Source organism: Sturnira hondurensis, unplaced genomic scaffold, assembly GCF_014824575.4.
Source record: "Sturnira hondurensis isolate 20B ecotype Veracruz unplaced genomic scaffold, ASM1482457v3 Scaffold0005563, whole genome shotgun sequence".
In the NCBI taxonomy this organism is placed as follows: domain Eukaryota; kingdom Metazoa; phylum Chordata; class Mammalia; order Chiroptera; family Phyllostomidae; genus Sturnira; species Sturnira hondurensis.
Genome location: NW_028078194.1, coordinates 2,231,537 through 2,239,286, shown reverse-complemented (window position 1 = coordinate 2,239,286; position 7,750 = coordinate 2,231,537).

Sequence of the window (7,750 nt, the reverse complement as noted above, 5' to 3'; positions counted from 1 at the left end):
GTAATATTTTCCCCCCTAAACAGGTTGCAATTAACGTTTTGAGGGTAGGGAGTTATTAAAGAGCTGGCCTCTGGAAGGAAGGGAAGAAGTAGCAATGCCTCTCCACTAAGAGGAGAAACCTAACAGGGAATGCCCTGGGAGGAGGAGAAAAGTCCCCTACATCTCAGGGGGAACTCGTGAATCCCTTGAACCCTCTTTCCTCCTCCCACAGCTACACTGAAATCGCTCCCCAGCCCCGCTGCGTTCTTTCCCACGCCAAGGCCTTTGAACAGGCTGTTCCGTACTCCTTGATGAAGTAGGGAACGATCTTTTAAGATCCCGCTGAAGCATTATCTCTTCTGTGGAGGTTTCTTCAGTTCTCCGGGTACCTGCTCTGACCCCTTAAAAGCTCTGCTTAGCTTCCAGTGCTGTGTAACCTTTTGGTTTCGTGTCAGCGTCCCCGGTTTGACCATCAGTTACATGAGAGCATTTATGTATTTCCAGTTCCTAGAGCAGTGCCTGTCACCCACAAGGTGCTGAGTTATGCTCATTAAATAAATATAAAACGCTTGCTGCCCTGGCTGGTATGGATCAGTGGATTGAGCACCTGCCTGCAAACTACAGGGTTCTTGGTTCAATTCCCAGTCAGGGCACATGCCTGGGTTGCAGGCCAGGTCTCCAGTAGGGGATGCATGGGAGGCAACCACACATTGATGTTCCTCTCTATCTCTTTCTCCCTCTCTCCCCCTCTGTCTAAAACTAAAATAAATAAAATCTTTAAAAAAATTTTTAAAATGCTTGCTTAATTAAATTCCATTTTACTGGACCTAATGCATGCTTTCATTTTCCCTTAAAGCAGCAACCAGAGAGGGCTAAGTATCTCCTTGGGTCTTTTGCACCACAGTAAATTTTCTGAGCTTTCGAAACAATAGGCAGAAGTCCCTGGCAGCTACATTTAGCAACTTCCCAACAGAACTCTGCAACTGCACTGTCTGGTTTGGACCCAGGAAGGGATAGAGAAGAAGAAGAAAAAAAAAAATGGATTGAAGGACCCAGGAGTGTGTAAGCAGGTGGGGCAAATGACCAGTTTCACAACCAGAGAACAGGGAATCCAGTATTATAGCCCTGAGAGTACTGTATTTTTCGGACTATAAGACATGCCCCCCTCCCCCAATTTGGGAGGGAAAGGGGTGTGTCTTATAGTCTTATAAAATAGAAATATTTTACTACATATTTTGCTTCAAATTTTTTTCCTACTCTAAAATCTGGGTGCGTCTTATGGTCCGGTGCATCTTACAATCCGAAAAATTTGGTATATTAGCCAGGAGTCACTAGTTACAAGTAATAAAATCCCGAACAAATGTCACTGCAAAACGAGACACGGAAGAATATTTGTCTCTCCTCTAAGATCCCAAAGCCCCTCTGGGTGTTTCCATAATTTGCCAGATTGTCAGTTTTCCCTACTACACTGTGAGCTCCTAAAGAAAAGCCGCTTCAACTCATTCCTCTTTCTGTCTCCAACACCTACCAGGAATCCAGCACCTTGTCTGACACCTAATTTCAGTGAAGAGACTTTTGCTTCTGAACGGACTCTAAGAACGGTGAATCGTGCCATCCATCCCATGGCCCACGGGCCACATGAGGCATAGGATGACTATGAGTTTGGCCCAACACAAAATCATAAATTTACTTAAAACCTTTTTTTTTTGCTCATCAGTTTTTGTCAGTGTATGTGTATTTAATGTGTGGGCCAAGAAAACTCTTTTACTTCCAGTGTGGCCCAGATGATCCGACACCCCTGGGCCCTCCCAATCCTAGAACCAAAGATAAGATTTTCACCCAACACGTTTTACAGTGTGAACTCCAGGCGACGTCTAGGAGTTCCTTGATACTGTCATTATGAGACATTTCCACCCTGCATTATGTGTGGTGACTAGAGCTCCCCAGGTTGTAGAAGTAAATCAATATGGGTAGAAAGAGAAAAAAAAACAGAAAAACTTTTTTTTAGGAATGATACATTCAAACTGTGTCTTTATCTAGTGCTTAAGAAGTAAAAGATTATTCAATTGCACTGTCGTTTTGATACAGAATCTACTGCTGTACTGACTGCTCATTGCTCAGGACAACCTTGGGCATGCTGGCTGAGGTTTGGTGCCCGACTACCATTCAATGTAAGATTTCTGAGTGGCAGGATGACGTCAGTTTTCTGCAGAAGCCAGCTGTGATTTTACTGAAAAAAATGTATCTGACAAGATTGATCAGTAACTGAATATGCATAAAAATGCCCCAGAAGTCAGAGCTATAAAGTATCCACTTTATCAAATTGACTTAAACACAATAAAGAAAAAAAAAACTCCTGCTTTTCTTCCAGCCTTATATGTCATTAAATAGGCACCATAAAATATCATGGCTTTCCTTTCTTGCTTTTTATCACTATCCATCCAGACATAAGATAATTCTTAACAGTAAGTGGACATTCCATTCTATGTGTTTCTTCACAAGGAGAGTATTCGGTTCTCACAGCTACCCCCTCATCCATTCCTCTTGTATTTAAGGCACTGATTGCCTGTTTTACGGCAGACTTCGGATTTCAGTGCGTATGGAAAGATGAGTAAAGTCATAGTCCTGGCCCTCAAGGACTTCAAAGTCTGCTAAGAGAAAGCAGACAAGACAAACAGTTACCATGTAATATCATGAGTGCTGTGATAAACACTTCACGAGGTAGTGGAGGAAAGACCTCTGACTTTGCCCTTGTGAGAGGATGGGAGTTTGGAGTGGTTCAGCATGTCAGTGAGGAGATGTCATGGAAAATTTTACTACAGTGCATTGAGAATTCTGGAAACACTTTTACTTTGGGTCTTCTAAGCTCAGTAGTTTTCTATTTGGTAAATTAGGAAAAGAGTTGGTAGTTGAAGGCAAACTCTATATAATTCTGAGTAAATGAAAATCTGGTATTAATCATTTAGCATGAATTATACCCACAGTCTGAATGAACCAAGCCCCTGCCTACCCAAAAAGGGAATTTTTAATTTAATTCACAGGAAAGCAAGGGACTTTGACCCAATTTCCATGGGAAATGTTTCTCTAGACTTCTATCACCTTAATTCCAGGTTTAGCCTCTGCTAAGGCCTTAGTCAAGAAGACAATGTTAACTTAGTAATAAGGATATACGCATTGATGGGGTTTAGATTAATAAATGTTAGGATCAGAAAGAAATAGAAAACCTTGATGTACCTCATGGTGCATCAGGCATAACAATGGTTGAGAATAATTATTCCTGAAGGATGGGTAATGTGCATTCCTCTATTATAGTCCAAAATGCATGGCTGTGTGCTCTTTGGCGCAGATTATGACTATTAGGCTCCATGCTTAGTGGAGACAGGCAGAGAGTCTGCTGGTCCCGTTCACAAAACTCAAGGACAAGGGACACCAATGAAGATGGAGGAGCTTTGTTCTTACTGGAGTTCCCTTGAGCTTCCTTTCAGACTCTATTTTGGTCTTTGGTTCCAATCTACTGCAAAGAATTCTAAGGACCACACCTCAGTATCCGTATTAAAGTGATTCAAATCCATTAAATATATGCTAAAATAAATCTATATTCCAAATAAGTGATTCTGAGCTGTGGATGTTCCAGTTATCATATTTACATATCAATTATGTAAACAGTTATCATAAGATTTACTGAAATAATAATTTAAAATTTTTAATTTAAAACATGAATATGTACCATATAGTACTTTGAAGAAGTGCATATTTAAAAAGCAAGAAGATATTATGACATGAGAAAGTGTTAAGCTGTTACAACTGCAAAATCTTTGCAGTCTAAGGAGATTCAAATTCCATATTCTAGAATAGAGAGTCTGGTTATGCCCACGATAGTCAAAGTGGCTTACTCTCTGATGAGGATTCAGAGCCTCTGAGCTATCCAAAGTAGGGACGTGTGGGCGGAGGGGTAATTTTATATACAGGCAACACATGTTCATTGTAGAAAAGCAAAGAATATCAAGAGGCAAAAAGATAAAAAGGAAACACCCATAACCCCATGATTTAGAAAATAACCATTATTAGTAATAACCTTGTAAAATATATTTTCTAAATATTTTATATCATTTAATTGTAAAAATAAAAAGAACTTTACTTATATATTTTTACAAACTTTTCCCATTTACTTAATAATGCATTTCCAGCTGAATGGCATAGCATTGTAGGAATTTATCCTACGATTAATTTAACTAGCACCCTATTGATGGATATTTGGATTGCTTCCAAGTTTTCTCTATCATGAAGAATTCTGCAATGAACATCTCTGTAAGTGAACCTTTGCACACATCCTAAATTCCATAAGCATACATTCTTAGAAATGGAATTGAGGGGCCAAGGGATAGGTGCACTGAAATTTTCTCCAAGTATTGCCAAATTTTCCTGTAGAAAAAATGGTATCAGTTAAGTGTGAGACAGCTCATATCCATAGTCCAGTTATTTATATTCATGGACACTATTTTACCACTCTAACTTGTGTCTCTCATATTGCCACAATATCGCAATAACCCCTGAAGGGCTCTTGGATGTTTCATACCTCATAAGTGGTTAAGAATAAGGGTTATTTCCTTAGAAACATCTTTCTTTTTCCTGAGTAGTTACAGATGGCTACAAAGCAATCTTTCCCCCAGTGAACAACACTTTAACACCATTTAGAGTATTTCACTTATGGATTGTCATCACAATAGAGCTACGATTTATGCTAAATCATGTGTGAGATTCCTTCATGAGAAAAATTTGTACTGAGAACAGATTTTGAATGACTCCGTGTTAAAACACCCGTACTCACACACCGCACCATTTAGATTGGGCAAGATGGGGGTTCAGGAGAGACATGTTTAAAACAGTTTTGTTTCTCTTTGAAGCTAGAACTTGAACAGGTTTAAGCAGCCATTTAGTTAAAATCATTTCATTTGTTAATTGATCCGGCCCAGAAGAAAATGTTGGAAAGAAAAGTCGATTTTCAGTTTTGGGGGGGAAACGACAGCAGTGCCGTTCGTAGCCACCAGCTGTGGTGTTGTCCCAGAACACCTGCGCTGCAGGCTCTGACTGGGGTCCTTCTGCTGCTTCTTCCTACTTTGTTTCAATGTTTTAAAGTAAAAAAGAAGAAATCATAAGAGGCAATCTCTCTGAGAAAAAGAAAAGGTTAAAATGAGAAGGCTTCCTTTTGAAGCATCCAAAGGACACAATGGAAAGCACCCAAGCACTTGAAAACAAACCTCAATCCATGAGCGTGAATAAGGATAAATCCTCTTGGGTGCAGTCTAACACAGGGTTGGGAGTAATATAATCACAGTACATTTTTAAATAATCTTTAAATCCTCACCGGAGGATGTTTATTGATTGTAGAGGGAGCAAAAAAGAGAGAGAAACATCAAAGTGAGAGAGAAACATTGACTGACGGCCTCCTCTATGCTTCCCAACTAGGGATCAAACCCACAACCCAGGTCTGTGCCCTGACCAGAATCAAACCTGCAATATTTTGGTGTTCGGGATAATGCTTCAACGAACAGAGCCACCCAACCAGGGCCACAGTACATTTTAAAGCATGGGCTTTGCAAGATGCACGTCCTCAAATAACTTTAAGGAATTGAGGTGAATTCAGCAGGTGAAGATTGTGTCAATCCCTCTTACTGTTTTGTGGTCTTTTAATCATGGTAAGATCTGGGGTCTGAACCCAAATTCCATAAGTTCTACCATCTTAGCTCTTTGACGAGACATTTGTTCCTCCATGTACCTTCCAACCTAACAATTAGGGATGCAGCTAGCATGGTCCAGAACTGAGCTGGACAGAAGAAACTGCGCAGCCACAGACAACACAGCCAGCTTAGCTTAGGCTGCCAGTCCTCTGACATTGCAGCACAGTTCTTGAATCACTCTGTAAGCAGCTGGCTAAACCACACATCTATTTGAAACATTTTCTATTTGCCAAAAGGTTTCTCTATTTTCAAAATCTCAAAGACCCCAATTCAATTTAAAATCATACTCCTAATCATAATCCACCAAATATGTTTATACATTTATAACATCAATTTATAAATCTTCCCTTCAAAAAGCATCTAAAAGCAATCATAAGATAACACAAGGCAGGATCTTTATAGAAATGCCTTTTTTGATTTAGTATAAAAATAAACACTGCATAAAATACATTCTTTCTTCAATGAACTAACCATTTTCCACCTGCAAAATTGCCTTTATTTCTTCAGTAATAAAACAAAGGTGATACAAAAAAAAACTATTACCTTTTTTAACATGAGCTACAAAGGAATAAACTACTTTCAATTTGTGTGCTAATTTTGCTGGCTGTAAATATATCCACTTTCATTTAAAAGAGAAAATCATTTGTCACAGAGATAATAATAGTAGTAACAGAGATAATCATCCCTTATGTGTACATTATGTTAAAATGTATAACTTAAAGCTGTTTATTACCTATGAGTTATTTAAGCAGTGAAGCATTATTTTTCCCATTTTATGTGAGTAAACAAACTCAAAGGTGTAAAAGTATTTGCTAATATGTGACAATCAGATATGAACTCAGATATGACTCCAAGATGTGTTCTAATGGATGTGTCCAAAGCTATGTCACTGAGTTTTCTATCATGTCTCAATTTCTGAATGGTCACCTCCACATTTGTCTAAAAATGTGACATAGGGAAGATGGAGGCATAGGTGGAAATATGGTGCCTCCCCGCACAATCAAATTTAAGGACAACAAAGGTTTAGAAACAAAAACACAGCCAGAACGAACAGAAAGTTGAGCTGTATGGAAGTCTGACAATGAACCATTCATCCAGACCAGTAAGAGGGACGGAGTCGGTGGCCACCAGAGACGGGTCACAGTAGGAAAAGGTGGTGATTAGCAGAACCGGGTGCAGGGAGGAAACAAGCAAACCCAATAAAGTGCACAAGGCAGTTGGCTGAGCACGGACACACATTCACGTGCAGATAAACGAGGCAAAAATGAGCAGTAAGACAGACCGCACAACCCAGGGCCCCAGCGATGGGAAATAAAGCCTAAAGGCACTGATTAAAAAAAATTGTGAGGTTGAGGTATCAGGAGAGACTCCTAGCCTCACAGGAGAGTTTGTTGGAGAGACCCACAGGGTCCTAGAATGTACACAAGCCCACCCACCTAGGAACCAGCAACAGAAGGACCCAATTTGCTTGTGGAAAGCGGCAGATGGGACTGAAATTCAAGAGAAACCAGAGCAAGTACCACTGTTTCCTCTCTGACCCTGCCCCCACATACAGTGTAACAACCCAGCAACTGGGTAGACCCCACCCTGGTGAACACCTAAGGCTCTGCCCATCACGTGTACAGGCACAACCAACCCCCCCCCCCAAAAAATGGCTCAAAAGGAAGAACAGATCAAAGCCCCAGAACCAATACATCTAAGTGGCTAAAATATAGCCAAATGCACAGTTCAAAACACTGGTTATCAGGATGCTCACAGAACTGGTTGATTTTGGTCACAAATTAGATGAAAAAATGAAGGCTACACTAAGTGAAATGAAGGAAAATGAACAAGGATCCAGTAGTGATGGAAAGAAAACTGGGACTCAAATCAATGGAGTGGACCAGAAGGAAGAGAGAAACAACCAAACAGAAAAGAATGAAGAAACAAGAACTCAAAAAAATGAGGAGAGGCTTAGGAACCTCCAGGACATCTTTAAATGTTCCAGCATCTGAATTATAGGGATCCCAGAAGGGGAAGAAGAAGAGCAACAG